The sequence below is a fragment of the Macaca nemestrina genome, chromosome 11, assembly GCF_043159975.1.
Source record: "Macaca nemestrina isolate mMacNem1 chromosome 11, mMacNem.hap1, whole genome shotgun sequence".
Classification (NCBI taxonomy): domain Eukaryota; kingdom Metazoa; phylum Chordata; class Mammalia; order Primates; family Cercopithecidae; genus Macaca; species Macaca nemestrina.
Window position 1 is genome coordinate 30,511,789 of NC_092135.1, and position 16,927 is coordinate 30,528,715.

Genomic DNA, 16,927 nt, shown 5'->3' on the forward strand with positions numbered 1-16,927 from the left:
ATAGTCTTCAAATGGATCCGAAATATCTGTTCTCAGATTCCGCAGAAATAGGGCTAGCAAAGAGATCCTCGAAATACACATGTAACTCTGTGAGATGAATTAACAGAACACTAAGCAGTTTCTCAGAAAGCTTCTTTCCAGATTTCATCTGAGGATATTTGCTTTTTCACCATAGCCCTCTACGGGCTTCCAAATATCACTTTGCCAATTCCACAAGAACTGTCTTAGCGAAAGGCTTCTTGAGGGGAAAGCTGTAACTCCGTGAGATGATTTCACAGAACACAAAGAAGTTTCTCAGAAAGCTTCTTTCTCTTTGTTATCGGAGGATTTTTCCTTTGGCCCTACAGTCCTCAAACGGATCCGAAATATCTTTTCTCAGTTTCCACAGAAATAGGTCTAGGAAAGAGATCCTCGAAATACACATGTAACTCTGTGAGATGAATTTACAGAACACTAAGCAGTTTCTCAGAAAGCTTCTTTCCAGATTTCATCTGAGGATATTTCCTTTTTCACCATAGCCCTCTATGGGCTTCCAAATATCACTTTGCCAATTCCACAAGAACTGTCTTAGCGAAAGGCTTCTTGAGGGGAAAGCTGTAACTCTGTGAGATGATTTCACAGAACACAAAGAAGTTTCTCAGAAAGCTTCATTCTCTTTGTTATCGGAGGATTTTTCCTTTGGTCCTATAGTCTTCAAAGGGATCCGAAATATCTGTTCTCAGATTCCACAGAAATAGGGCTAGCAAAGAGATCCTCGAAATACACATGTAACTCTGTGAGATGAATTAACAGAACACGAAGCAGTTTCTCAGAAAGCTTCTTTCCAGATTTCATCTGACGATATTTCCTTTTTCACCATAGCCCTCTATGGGCTTCCAAATATCACTTTGCCAATTCCACAAGAACTGTCTTAGCGAAAGGCTTCTTGAGGGGAAAGCTGTAACTCTGTGAGATGATTTCACAGAACACAAAGAAGTTTCTCAGAAAGCTTCTTTCTCTTTGTTATCGGAGGATATTTCCTTTGGCCCTATAGTCTTCAAAGGGATCCGAAATATCTGTTCTCAGATTCCACAGAAATAGGGCTAGCAAAGAGATCCTCGAAATACACAGGTAACTCTGTGAGATGAATTAACAGAACACTAAGCAGTTTCGCAGAAAGCTTCTTTCCACATTTCATCTGACGATATTTCCTTTTTCACCACAGCCCTCTATGGGCTTCCAAATATCACTTTGCCAATTCCACAAGAACTGTCTTAGCGAAAGGCTTCTTGAGGGGAAAGCTGTAACTCTGTGAGATGATTTCACAGAACACAAAGAAGTTTCTCAGAAAGCTTCTTTCTCTTTGTTATCGGAGGATTTTTCCTTTGGCCCTATAGTCTTCAAAGGGATCCGAAATATCTTTTCTCAGTTTCCACAGAAATAGGGCTAGCAAAGAGATCCTCGAAATACACATGTAACTCTGTGAGATGAATTCACAGAACACTAAGCAGTTTCTCAGAAAGCTTCTTTCCAGATTTCATCTGACGATATTTCCTTTTTCACCATAGCCCTCTATGGGCTTCCAAATATCACTTTGCCAATTCCACAAGAACTGTCTTAGCGAAAGGCTTCTTGAGGGGAAAGCTGTAACTCTGTGAGATGATTTCACAGAACACAAAGAAGTTTCTCAGAAAGCTTCTTTCTCTTTGTTATCGGAGGATATTTCCTTTGGCCCTATAGTCTTCAATGGGATCCGAAATATCTGTTTTCAGATTCCACAGAAATAGGACTAGCAAAGAGATCCTCGAAATACACATGTAACTCTGTGAGATGAATTCACAGAACACTAAGCAGTTTCTCAGAAAGCTTCTTTCCAGATTTCATCTGAGGATATTTCCTTTTTCACCATAGCCCTCTGTGGGCTTCCAAATATCACTTTGCCAATTCCACAAGAACTGTCTTAGCGAAAGCTTTCTTCAGGGGAAAGCTGTAACTCTGTGAGATGATTTCACAGAACACAAAGAAGTTTCTCAGAAAGCTTCTTTCTCTTTGTTATCGGAGGATATTTCCTTTGGCCCTATAGTCTTCAAAGGGATCCGAAATATCTGTTCTCAGATTCCACAGAAATAGGGCTAGCAAAGAGATTCTCGAAATACACATAGAACTCTGTGAGATGAATTCACAGAACACTAAGCAGTTTCTCAGAAAGCTTCTTTCCAGATTTCATCTGACGATATTTCCTTTTTCACCATAGCCCTCTATGGGCTTCCAAATATCACTTTGCCTATTCCACAAGAACTGTCTTAGCGAAAGGCTTCTTGAGGGGAAAGCTGTAACTCTGTGAGATGATTTCACAGAACACAAAGAAGTTTCTCAGAAAGCTTCTTTCTCTTTGTTATCCGAGGATATTTCCTTTGGCCCTATAGTCTTCAAAGGGATCCGAAATATCTGTTCTCAGATTCCACAGAAATAGAGCTAGCAAAGAGATCCTCGAAAAACACATGTAACTCTGTGAGATGAATTAACGAAACCCTAAGAAGTTTCGCAGAAAGCTTCTTTCCAGATTTCATCTGACGATATTTCCTTTTTCACCATAGCCCTCTATGGGCTTCCAAATATCACTTTGCCAATTCCACAAGAACTGTCTTAGCGAAAGGCTTCTTGAGGGGAAAGCTGTAACTCTGTGAGATGATTTCACAGAATACAAAGAAGTTTCTCAGAAAGCTTCTTTCTCTTTGTTATCGGAGGATTTTTCCTTTGGCCCTATACTCTTCAAAGGGATCCGAAATATATTTTCTCAGTTTCCACAGAAATAGGGCTAGCAAAGAGATCCTCGAAATACACATGTAACTCTGTGAGATGAATTCACAGAACACTAAGCAGTTTCTCAGAAAGCTTCTTTCCAGATTTCATCTGAGGATATTTCCTTTTTCACCATAGCCCTCTGTGGGCTTCCAAATATCACTTTGCCAATTCCACAAGAACTGTCTTAGCGAAAGCTTTCTTCAGGGGAAAGCTGTAACTCTGTGAGATGATTTCACAGAACACAAAGAAGTTTCTCAGAAAGCTTCTTTCTCTTTGTTATCAGAGGATATTTCCTTTGGCCCTATAGTCTTCAAAGGGATCCGAAATATCTGTTCTCAGATTCCACAGAAATAGGGCTAGCAAAGAGATTCTCGAAATACACATGGAACTCTGTGAGATGAATTCACAGAACACTAAGCAGTTTCTCAGAAAGCTTCTTTCCAGATTTCATCTGACGATATTTCCTTTTTCACCATAGCCCTCTATGGGCTTCCAAATATCACTTTGCCTATTCCACAAGAACTGTCTTAGCGAAAGGCTTCTTGAGGGGAAAGCTGTAACTCTGTGAGATGATTTCACAGAACACAAAGAAGTTTCTCAGAAAGCTTCTTTCTCTTTGTTATCCGAGGATATTTCCTTTGGCCCTATAGTCTTCAAAGGGATCCGAAATATCTGTTCTCAGATTCCACAGAAATAGAGCTAGCAAAGAGATCCTCGAAATACACATGTAACTCTGTGAGATGAATTAACGAAACCCTAAGAAGTTTCGCAGAAAGCTTCTTTCCAGATTTCATCTGACGATATTTCCTTTTTCACCATAGCCCTCTATGGGCTTCCAAATATCACTTTGCCAATTCCACAAGAACTGTCTTAGCGAAAGGCTTCTTGAGGGGAAAGCTGTAACTCTGTGAGATGATTTCACAGAATACAAAGAAGTTTCTCAGAAAGCTTCTTTCTCTTTGTTATCGGAGGATTTTTCCTTTGGCCCTATAGTCTTCAAAGGGATCCGAAATATATTTTCTCAGTTTCCACAGAAATAGGGCTAGCAAAGAGATCCTCGAAATACACATGTAACTCTGTGAGATGAATTCACAGAACACTAAGCAGTTTCTCAGAAAGCTTCTTTCCAGATTTCATCTGACGATATTTCCTTTTTCACCATAGCCCTCTATGGGCTTCCAAATATCACTTTGCCAATTCCACAAGAACTGTCTTAGCGAAAGGCTTCTTGAGGGGAAAGCTGTAACTCTGTGAGATGATTTCACAGAACACAAAGAAGTTTCTCAGAAAGCTTCTTTCTCTTTGTTATCGGAGGATATTTCCTTTGGCCCTATAGTCTTCAAATTGATCCGAAATATCTGTTCTCAGATTCCGCAGAAATAGGGCTAGCAAAGAGATCCTCGAAATACACATGTAACTCTGTGAGATGAATTAACAGAACACTAAGCAGTTTCTCAGAAAGCTTCTTTCCAGATTTCATCTGAGGATATTTGCTTTTTCACCATAGCCCTCTACGGGCTTCCAAATATCACTTTGCCAATTCCACAAGAACTGTCTTAGCGAAAGGCTTCTTGAGGGGAAAGCTGTAACTCCGTGAGATGATTTCACAGAACACAAAGAAGTTTCTCAGAAAGCTTCTTTCTCTTTGTTATCGGAGGATTTTTCCTTTGGCCCTATAGTCCTCAAACGGATCCGAAATATCTTTTCTCAGTTTCCACAGAAATAGGTCTAGGAAAGAGATCCTCGAAATACACATGTAACTCTGTGAGATGAATTCACAGAACACTAAGCAGTTTCTCAGAAAGCTTCTTTCCAGATTTCATCTGAGGATATTTCCTTTTTCACCATAGCCCTCTATGGGCTTCCAAATATCACTTTGCCAATTCCACAAGAACTGTCTTAGCGAAAGGCTTCTTGAGGGGAAAGCTGTAACTCTGTGAGATGATTTCACAGAACACAAAGAAGTTTCTCAGAAAGCTTCATTCTCTTTGTTATCGGAGGATTTTTCCTTTGGCCCTATAGTCTTCAAAGGGATCCGAAATATCTGTTCTCAGATTCCACAGAAATAGGGCTAGCAAAGAGATCCTCGAAATACACATGTAACTCTGTGAGATGAATTAACAGAACACGAAGCAGTTTCTCAGAAAGCTTCTTTCCAGATTTCATCTGACGATATTTCCTTTTTCACCATAGCCCTCTATGGGCTTCCAAATATCACTTTGCCAATTCCACAAGAACTGTCTTAGCGAAAGGCTTCTTGAGGGGAAAGCTGTAACTCTGTGAGATGATTTCACAGAACACAAAGAAGTTTCTCAGAAAGCTTCTTTCTCTTTGTTATCGGAGGATATTTCCTTTGGCCCTATAGTCTTCAAAGGGATCCGAAATATCTGTTCTCAGATTCCACAGAAATAGGGCTAGCAAAGAGATCCTCGAAATACACATGTAACTCTGTGAGATGAATTCACAGAACACTAAGCAGTTTCTCAGAAAGCTTCTTTCCAGATTTCATCTGAGGATATTTCCTTTTTCACCATAGCCCTCTATGGGCTTCCAAATATCACTTTGCCAATTCCACAAGAACTGTCTTAGCGAAAGGCTTCTTGAGGGGAAAGCTGTAACTCTGTGAGATGATTTCACAGAACACAAAGAAGTTTCTCAGAAAGCTTCATTCTCTTTGTTATCGGAGGATTTTTCCTTTGGCCCTATAGTCTTCAAAGGGATCCGAAATATCTGTTCTCAGATTCCACAGAAATAGGGCTAGCAAAGAGATCCTCGAAATACACATGTAACTCTGTGAGATGAATTAACAGAACACGAAGCAGTTTCTCAGAAAGCTTCTTTCCAGATTTCATCTGACGATATTTCCTTTTTCACCATAGCCCTCTATGGGCTTCCAAATATCACTTTGCCAATTCCACAAGAACTGTCTTAGCGAAAGGCTTCTTGAGGGGAAAGCTGTAACTCTGTGAGATGATTTCACAGAACACAAAGAAGTTTCTCAGAAAGCTTCTTTCTCTTTGTTATCGGAGGATATTTCCTTTGGCCCTATAGTCTTCAAAGGGATCCGAAATATCTGTTCTCAGATTCCACAGAAATAGGGCTAGCAAAGAGATCCTCGAAATACACAGGTAACTCTGTGAGATGAATTAACAGAACACTAAGCAGTTTCGCAGAAAGCTTCTTTCCACATTTCATCTGACGATATTTCCTTTTTCACCACAGCCCTCTATGGGCTTCCAAATATCACTTTGCCAATTCCACAAGAACTGTCTTAGCGAAAGGCTTCTTGAGGGGAAAGCTGTAACTCTGTGAGATGATTTCACAGAACACAAAGAAGTTTCTCAGAAAGCTTCTTTCTCTTTGTTATCGGAGGATTTTTCCTTTGGCCCTATAGTCTTCAAAGGGATCCGAAATATCTTTTCTCAGTTTCCACAGAAATAGGGCTAGCAAAGAGATCCTCGAAATACACATGTAACTCTGTGAGATGAATTCACAGAACACTAAGCAGTTTCTCAGAAAGCTTCTTTCCAGATTTCATCTGACGATATTTCCTTTTTCACCATAGCCCTCTATGGGCTTCCAAATATAACTTTGCCAATTCCACAAGAACTGTCTTAGCGAAAGGCTTCTTGAGGGGAAAGCTGTAACTCTGTGAGATGATTTCACAGAACACAAAGAAGTTTCTCAGAAAGCTTCTTTCTCTTTGTTATCGGAGGATATTTCCTTTGGCCCTATAGTCTTCAATGGGATCCGAAATATCTGTTTTCAGATTCCACAGAAATAGGACTAGCAAAGAGATCCTCGAAATACACATGTAACTCTGTGAGATGAATTCACAGAACACTAAGCAGTTTCTCAGAAAGCTTCTTTCCAGATTTCATCTGAGGATATTTCCTTTTTCACCATAGCCCTCTGTGGGCTTCCAAATATCACTTTGCCAATTCCACAAGAACTGTCTTAGCGAAAGCTTTCTTCAGGGGAAAGCTGTAACTCTGTGAGATGATTTCACAGAACACAAAGAAGTTTCTCAGAAAGCTTCTTTCTCTTTGTTATCGGAGGATATTTCCTTTGGCCCTATAGTCTTCAAAGGGATCCGAAATATCTGTTCTCAGATTCCACAGAAATAGGGCTAGCAAAGAGATTCTCGAAATACACATGGAACTCTGTGAGATGAATTCACAGAACACTAAGCAGTTTCTCAGAAAGCTTCTTTCCAGATTTCACCTGACGATATTTCCTTTTTCACCATAGCCCTCTATGGGCTTCCAAATATCACTTTGCCTATTCCACAAGAACTGTCTTAGCGAAAGGCTTCTTGAGGGGAAAGCTGTAACTCTGTGAGATGATTTCACAGAACACAAAGAAGTTTCTCAGAAAGCTTCTTTCTCTTTGTTATCCGAGGATATTTCCTTTGGCCCTATAGTCTTCAAAGGGATCCGAAATATCTGTTCTCAGATTTCACAGAAATAGAGCTAGCAAAGAGATCCTCGAAAAGCACATGTAACTCTGTGAGATGAATTAACGAAACCCTAAGAAGTTTCTCAGAAAGCTTCTTTCCAGATTTCATCTGACGATATTTCCTTTTTCACCATAGCCCTCTATGGGCTTCCAAATATCACTTTGCCAATTCCACAAGAACTGTCTTAGCGAAAGGCTTCTTGAGGGGAAAGCTGTAACTCTGTGAGATGATTTCACAGAATACAAAGAAGTTTCTCAGAAAGCTTCTTTCTCTTTGTTATCGGAGGATTTTTCCTTTGGCCCTATAGTCTTCAAAGGGATCCGAAATATATTTTCTCAGTTTCCACAGAAATAGGGCTAGCAAAGAGATCCTCGAAATACACATGTAACTCTGTGAGATGAATTCACAGAACACTAAGCAGTTTCTCAGAAAGCTTCTTTCCAGATTTCATCTGAGGATATTTCCTTTTTCACCATAGCCCTCTGTGGGCTTCCAAATATCACTTTGCCAATTCCACAAGAACTGTCTTAGCGAAAGCTTTCTTCAGGGGAAAGCTGTAACTCTGTGAGATGATTTCACAGAACACAAAGAAGTTTCTCAGAAAGCTTCTTTCTCTTTGTTATCAGAGGATATTTCCTTTGGCCCTATAGTCTTCAAAGGGATCCGAAATATCTGTTCTCAGATTCCACAGAAATAGGGCTAGCAAAGAGATTCTCGAAATACACATGGAACTCTGTGAGATGAATTCACAGAACACTAAGCAGTTTCTCAGAAAGCTTCTTTCCAGATTTCATCTGACGATATTTCCTTTTTCACCATAGCCCTCTATGGGCTTCCAAATATCACTTTGCCTATTCCACAAGAACTGTCTTAGCGAAAGGCTTCTTGAGGGGAAAGCTGTAACTCTGTGAGATGATTTCACAGAACACAAAGAAGTTTCTCAGAAAGCTTCTTTCTCTTTGTTATCCGAGGATATTTCCTTTGGCCCTATAGTCTTCAAAGGGATCCGAAATATCTGTTCTCAGATTCCACAGAAATAGAGCTAGCAAAGAGATCCTCGAAATACACATGTAACTCTGTGAGATGAATTAACGAAACCCTAAGAAGTTTCGCAGAAAGCTTCTTTCCAGATTTCATCTGAGGATATTTCCTTTTTCACCATAGCCCTCTATGGGCTTCCAAATATCACTTTGCAAATTCCACAAGAACTGTCTTAGCGAAAGGCTTCTTGAGGGGAAAGCTGTAACTCTGTGAGATGATTTCACAGAACACAAAGAAGTTTCTCAGAAAGCTTCTTTCTCTTTGTTATCCGAGGATATTTCCTTTGGCCCTATAATCTTCAAAGGGATCCGAAATATCTGTTCTCAGATTCCACAGAAATAGGGCTAGCAAAGAGATCCTCGAAATACACATGTAACTCTGTGAGATGAATTAACAGAACACTAAGCAGTTTCTCAGAAAGCTTCTTTCCAGATTTCATCTGACGATATTTCCTTTTTCACCATAGCCCTCTATGGGCTTCCAAATATCACTTTGCCAATTCCACAAAAACTGTCTTAGCGAAAGGCTTCTTGAGGGGAAAGCTGTAACTCTGTGAGATGATTTCACAGAACACAAAGAAGTTTCTCAGAAAGCTTCTTTCTCTTTGTTATCAGAGGATTTTTCCTTTGGCCCTATAGTCTTCAAAGGGATCCGAAATATCTTTTCTCAGTTTCCACAGAAATAGGGCTAGCAAAGAGATCCTCGAAATACACATGGAACTCTGTGAGATGAATTCACAGAACACTAAGCAGTTTCTCAGAAAGCTTCTTTCCAGATTTCATCTGACGATATTTCCTATTTCACCATAGCCCTCTATGGGCTTCGAAATATCACTTTGCCAATTCCACAAGAACTGTCTTAGCGAAAGGCTTCTTCAGGGGAAAGCTGTAACTCTGTGAGATGATTTCACAGAACACAAAGAAGTTTCTCAGAAAGCTTCTTTTTCTTTGTTATCGGAGGATATTTCCTTTGGCCCTATAGTCTTCAAAGGGATCCGAAATATCTGTTCTCAGATTCCACAGAAATAGGGCTAGCAAAGAGATCCTCGAAATACACATGTAACTCTGTGAGATGAATTCACAGAACACTAAGCAGTTTCTCAGAAAGCTTCTTTCCAGATTTCATCTGACGATATTTCCTTTTTCACCATAGCCCTCTATGGGCTTCCAAATATCCCTTTGCGAATTCCACAAGAACTGTCTTAGCGAAAGGCTTCTTGAGGGGAAAGCTGTAACTCTGTGAGATGATTTCACAGAACACAAAGAAGTTTCTCAGAAAGCTTCTTTCTCTTTGTTATCGGAGGATTTTTCCTTTGGCCCTATAGTCTTCAAAGGGATCCGAAATATCTGTTCTCAGATTCCACACAAATAGAGCTAGCAAAGAGATCCTCGAAATACACATGTAACTCTGTGAGATGAATTAACAGAACACTAAGCAGTTTCTTAGAAAGCTTCTTTCCAGATTTCATCTGACGATATTTCCTTTTTCACCGTAGCCCTCTATGGGCTTCCAAATATCACTTTGCCAATTCCACAAGAACTGTCTTAGCGAAAGGCTTCTTGAGGGGAAAGCTGTAACTCTGTGAGATGATTTCACAGAACACAAAGAAGTTTCTCAGAAAGCTTCTTTCTCTTTGTTATCGGAGGATATTTCCTTTGGCCCTATAGTCTTCAAATGGATCCGAAATATCTGTTCTCAGATTCCGCAGAAATAGGGCTAGCAAAGAGATCCTCGAAATACACATGTAACTCTGTGAGATGAATTAACAGAACACTAAGCAGTTTCTCAGAAAGCTTCTTTCCAGATTTCATCTGAGGATATTTGCTTTTTCACCATAGCCCTCTACGGGCTTCCAAATATCACTTTGCCAATTCCACAAGAACTGTCTTAGCGAAAGGCTTCTTGAGGGGAAAGCTGTAACTCTGTGAGATGATTTCACAGAACACAAAGAAGTTTCTCAGAAAGCTTCTTTCTCTTTGTTATCGGAGGATATTTCCTTTGGCCCTATAGTCTTCAAATTGATCCGAAATATCTGTTCTCAGATTCCGCAGAAATAGGGCTAGCAAAGAGATCCTCGAAATACACATGTAACTCTGTGAGGTGAATTAACAGAACACTAAGCAGTTTCTCAGAAAGCTTCTTTCCAGATTTCATCTGAGGATATTTGCTTTTTCACCATAGCCCTCTACGGGCTTCCAAATATCACTTTGCCAATTCCACAAGAACTGTCTTAGCGAAAGGCTTCTTGAGGGGAAAGCTGTAACTCCGTGAGATGATTTCACAGAACACAAAGAAGTTTCTCAGAAAGCTTCTTTCTCTTTGTTATCGGAGGATTTTTCCTTTGGCCCTATAGTCCTCAAACGGATCCGAAATATCTTTTCTCAGTTTCCACAGAAATAGGTCTAGGAAAGAGATCCTCGAAATACACATGTAACTCTGTGAGATGAATTCACAGAACACTAAGCAGTTTCTCAGAAAGCTTCTTTCCAGATTTCATCTGAGGATATTTCCTTTTTCACCATAGCCCTCTATGGGCTTCCAAATATCACTTTGCCAATTCCACAAGAACTGTCTTAGCGAAAGGCTTCTTGAGGGGAAAGCTGTAACTCTGTGAGATGATTTCACAGAACACAAAGAAGTTTCTCAGAAAGCTTCATTCTCTTTGTTATCGGAGGATTTTTCCTTTGGCCCTATAGTCTTCAAAGGGATCCGAAATATCTGTTCTCAGATTCCACAGAAATAGGGCTAGCAAAGAGATCCTCGAAATACACATGTAACTCTGTGAGATGAATTCACAGAACACGAAGCAGTTTCTCAGAAAGCTTCTTTCCAGATTTCATCTGACGATATTTCCTTTTTCACCATAGCCCTCTATGGGCTTCCAAATATCACTTTGCCAATTCCACAAGAACTGTCTTAGCGAAAGCTTTCTTCAGGGGAAAGCTGTAACTCTGTGAGATGATTTCACAGAACACAAAGAAGTTTCTCAGAAAGCTTCTTTCTCTTTGTTATCGAAGGATATTTCCTTTGGCCCTATAGTCTTCAAAGGGATCCGAAATATCTGTTCTCAGATTCCACAGAAATAGGGCTAGCAAAGAGATTCTCGAAATACACATGGAACTCTGTGAGATGAATTCACAGAACACTAAGCAGTTTCTCAGAAAGCTTCTTTCCAGATTTCACCTGACGATATTTCCTTTTTCACCATAGCCCTCTATGGGCTTCCAAATATCACTTTGCCTATTCCACAAGAACTGTCTTAGCGAAAGGCTTCTTGAGGGGAAAGCTGTAACTCTGTGAGATGATTTCACAGAACACAAAGAAGTTTCTCAGAAAGCTTCTTTCTCTTTGTTATCCGAGGATATTTCCTTTGGCCCTATAGTCTTCAAAGGGATCCGAAATATCTGTTCTCAGATTCCACAGAAATAGAGCTAGCAAAGAGATCCTCGAAAAGCACATGTAACTCTGTGAGATGAATTAACGAAACCCTAAGAAGTTTCGCAGAAAGCTTCTTTCCAGATTTCATCTGACGATATTTCCTTTTTCACCATAGCCCTCTATGGGCTTCCAAATATCACTTTGCCAATTCCACAAAAACTGTCTTAGCGAAAGGCTTCTTGAGGGGAAAGCTGTAACTCTGTGAGATGATTTCACAGAACACAAAGAAGTTTCTCAGAAAGCTTCTTTCTCTTTGTTATCAGAGGATTTTTCCTTTGGCCCTATAGTCTTCAAAGGGATCCGAAATATCTTTTCTCAGTTTCCACAGAAATAGGGCTAGCAAAGAGATCCTCGAAATACACATGGAACTCTGTGAGATGAATTCACAGAACACTAAGCAGTTTCTCAGAAAGCTTCTTTCCAGATTTCATCTGACGATATTTCCTATTTCACCATAGCCCTCTATGGGCTTCGAAATATCACTTTGCCAATTCCACAAGAACTGTCTTAGCGAAAGGCTTCTTCAGGGGAAAGCTGGAACTCTGTGAGATGATTTCACAGAACACAAAGAAGTTTCTCAGAAAGCTTCTTTTTCTTTGTTATCGGAGGATATTTCCTTTGGCCCTATAGTCTTCAAAGGGATCCGAAATATCTGTTCTCAGATTCCACAGAAATAGGGCTAGCAAAGAGATCCTCGAAATACACATGTAACTCTGTGAGATGAATTCACAGAACACTAAGCAGTTTCTCAGAAAGCTTCTTTCCAGATTTCATCTGACGATATTTCCTTTTTCACCATAGCCCTCTATGGGCTTCCAAATATCCCTTTGCGAATTCCACAAGAACTGTCTTAGCGAAAGGCTTCTTGAGGGGAAAGCTGTAACTCTGTGAGATGATTTCACAGAACACAAAGAAGTTTCTCAGAAAGCTTCTTTCTCTTTGTTATCGGAGGATTTTTCCTTTGGCCCTATAGTCTTCAAAGGGATCCGAAATATCTGTTCTCAGATTCCACACAAATAGAGCTAGCAAAGAGATCCTCGAAATACACATGTAACTCTGTGAGATGAATTAACAGAACACTAAGCAGTTTCTTAGAAAGCTTCTTTCCAGATTTCATCTGACGATATTTCCTTTTTCACCGTAGCCCTCTATGGGCTTCCAAATATCACTTTGCCAATTCCACAAGAACTGTCTTAGCGAAAGGCTTCTTGAGGGGAAAGCTGTAACTCTGTGAGATGATTTCACAGAACACAAAGAAGTTTCTCAGAAAGCTTCTTTCTCTTTGTTATCGGAGGATATTTCCTTTGGCCCTATAGTCTTCAAATGGATCCGAAATATCTGTTCTCAGATTCCGCAGAAATAGGGCTAGCAAAGAGATCCTCGAAATACACATGTAACTCTGTGAGATGAATTAACAGAACACTAAGCAGTTTCTCAGAAAGCTTCTTTCCAGATTTCATCTGAGGATATTTGCTTTTTCACCATAGCCCTCTACGGGCTTCCAAATATCACTTTGCCAATTCCACAAGAACTGTCTTAGCGAAAGGCTTCTTGAGGGGAAAGCTGTAACTCTGTGAGATGATTTCACAGAACACAAAGAAGTTTCTCAGAAAGCTTCTTTCTCTTTGTTATCGGAGGATATTTCCTTTGGCCCTATAGTCTTCAAAGGGATCCGAAATATCTGTTTTCAGATTCCACAGAAATAGGACTAGCAAAGAGATCCTCGAAATACACATGTAACTCTGTGAGATGAATTAACAGAACACTAAGCAGTTTCGCAGCAAGCTTCTTTCCAGATTTCATCTGACGATATTTCCTTTTTCACCATAGCCCTCTATGGGCTTCCAAATATCACTTTGCCAATTCCACAAGAACTGTCTTAGCGAAAGGCTTCTTGAGGGGAAAGCTGTAACTCCGTGAGATGATTTCACAGAACACAAAGAAGTTTCTCAGAAAGCTTCTTTCTCTTTGTTATCGGAGGATTTTTCCTTTGGCCCTATAGTCCTCAAACGGATCCGAAATATCTTTTCTCAGTTTCCACAGAAATAGGTCTAGGAAAGAGATCCTCGAAATACACATGTAACTCTGTGAGATGAATTCACAGAACACTAAGCAGTTTCTCAGAAAGCTTCTTTCCAGATTTCATCTGAGGATATTTCCTTTTTCACCATAGCCCTCTATGGGCTTCCAAATATCACTTTGCCAATTCCACAAGAACTGTCTTAGCGAAAGGCTTCTTGAGGGGAAAGCTGTAACTCTGTGAGATGATTTCACAGAACACAAAGAAGTTTCTCAGAAAGCTTCATTCTCTTTGTTATCGGAGGATTTTTCCTTTGGCCCTATAGTCTTCAAAGGGATCCGAAATATCTGTTCTCAGATTCCACAGAAATAGGGCTAGCAAAGAGATCCTCGAAATACACATGTAACTCTGTGAGATGAATTAACAGAACACGAAGCAGTTTCTCAGAAAGCTTCTTTCCAGATTTCATCTGACGATATTTCCTTTTTCACCATAGCCCTCTATGGGCTTCCAAATATCACTTTGCCAATTCCACAAGAACTGTCTTAGCGAAAGGCTTCTTGAGGGGAAAGCTGTAACTCTGTGAGATGATTTCACAGAACACAAAGAAGTTTCTCAGAAAGCTTCTTTCTCTTTGTTATCGGAGGATATTTCCTTTGGCCCTATAGTCTTCAAAGGGATCCGAAATATCTGTTCTCAGATTCCACAGAAATAGGGCTAGCAAAGAGATCCTCGAAATACACAGGTAACTCTGTGAGATGAATTAACAGAACACTAAGCAGTTTCGCAGAAAGCTTCTTTCCACATTTCATCTGACGATATTTCCTTTTTCACCACAGCCCTCTATGGGCTTCCAAATATCACTTTGCCAATTCCACAAGAACTGTCTTAGCGAAAGGCTTCTTGAGGGGAAAGCTGTAACTCTGTGAGATGATTTCACAGAACACAAAGTAGTTTCTCAGAAAGCTTCTTTCTCTTTGTTATCCGAGGATTTTTCCTTTGGCCCTATAGTCTTCAAAGGGATCCGAAATATCTTTTCTCAGTTTCCACAGAAATAGGGCTAGCAAAGAGATCCTCGAAATACACATGTAACTCTGTGAGATGAATTCACAGAACACTAAGCAGTTTCTCAGAAAGCTTCTTTCCAGATTTCATCTGACGATATTTCCTATTTCACCATAGCCCTCTATGGGCTTCCAAATATCACTTTGCCAATTCCACAAGAACTGTCTTAGCGAAAGGCTTCTTGACGGGAAAGCTGTAACTCTGTGAGATGATTTCACAGAACACAAAGAAGTTTCTCAGAAAGCTTCTTTCTCTTTGTAATCGGAGGATATTTCCTTTGGCCCTATAGTCTTCAAAGGGATCCGAAATATCTGTTTTCAGATTCCACAGAAATAGGGCTAGCAAAGAGATCCTCGAAATACACATGGAACTCTGTGAGATGAATTAACAGAACACTAAGCAGTTTCTCAGAAAGCTTCTTTCCAGATTTCATCTGAGGATATTTCCTTTTTCACCATAGCCCTCTATGGGCTTCCAAATATCACTTTGCCAATTCCACAAGAACTGTCTTAGCGAAAGGCTTCTTGAGGGGAAAGCTGTAACTCTGTGAGATGATTTCACAGAACACAAAGAAGTTTCTCAGAAAGCTTCTTTCTCTTTGTTATCGGAGGATATTTCCTTTGGCCCTATAGTCTTCAATGGGATCCGAAATATCTGTTTTCAGATTCCACAGAAATAGGACTAGCAAAGAGATCCTCGAAATACACATGTAACTCTGTGAGATGAATTAACAGAACACTAAGCAGTTTCGCAGAAAGCTTCTTTCCAGATTTCATCTGACGATATTTCCTTTTTCACCATAGCCCTCTATGGGCTTCCAAATATCACTTTGCCAATTCCACAAGAACTGTCTAAGCGAAAGTCTTCTTGAGGGAAAAGCTGTAACTCGGTGAGATGATTTCACAGAACACAAAGAAGTTTCTCAGAAAGCCTCTTTCTCTTTGTTATCCGAGGATATTTCCTTTGGCCCTATAGTCTTCAAAGGGATCCGAAATATCTGTTTTCAGATTCCACAGAAATAGGGCTAGCAAAGAGATTCTCGAAATACACATGGAACTCTGTGAGATGAATTCACAGAACACTAAGCAGTTTCTCAGAAAGCTTCTTTCCAGATTTCATCTGACGATATTTCCTTTTTCACCATAGCCCTCTATGGGCTTCCAAATATCACTTTGCCTATTCCACAAGAACTGTCTTAGCGAAAGGCTTCTTGAGGGGAAAGCTGTAACTCTGTGAGATGATTTCACAGAACACAAAGAAGTTTCTCAGAAAGCTTCTTTCTCTTTGTTATCCGAGGATATTTCCTTTGGCCCTATAGTCTTCAAAGGGATCCGAAATATCTGTTCTCAGATTCCACAGAAATAGAGCTAGCAAAGAGATCCTCGAAATACACATGTAACTCTGTGAGATGAATTAACAAAACCCTAAGAAGTTTCGCAGAAAGCTTCTTTCCAGATTTCATCTGACGATATTTCCTTTTTCACCATAGCCCTCTATGGGCTTCCAAATATCACTTTGCCAATTCCACAAGAACTGTCTTAGCGAAAGGCTTCTTGAGGGGAAAGCTGTAACTCTGTGAGATGATTTCACAGAATACAAAGAAGTTTCTCAGAAAGCTTCTTTCTCTTTGTTATCGGAGGATTTTTCCTTTGGCCCTATAGTCTTCAAAGGGATCCGAAATATCTTTTCTCAGTTTCCACAGAAATAGGGCTAGCAAAGAGATCCTCGAAATACACATGTAACTCTGTGAGATGAATTCACAGAACACTAAGCAGTTTCTCAGAAAGCTTCTTTCCAGATTTCATCTGACGATATTTCCTATTTCACCATAGCCCTCTATGGGCTTCCAAATATCACTTTGCCAATTCCACAAGAACTGTCTTAGCGAAAGGCTTCTTGAGGGGAAAGCTGTAACTCTGTGAGATGATTTCACAGAACACAAAGAAGTTTCTCAGAAAGCTTCTTTCTCTTTGTTATCGGAGGATATTTCCTTTGGCCCTATAGTCTTCAAAGGGATCCGAAATATCTGTTTTCAGATTCCACAGAAATAGGGCTAGCAAAGAGATCCTCGAAATACACATGGAACTCTGTGAGATGAATTAACAGAACACTAAGCAGTT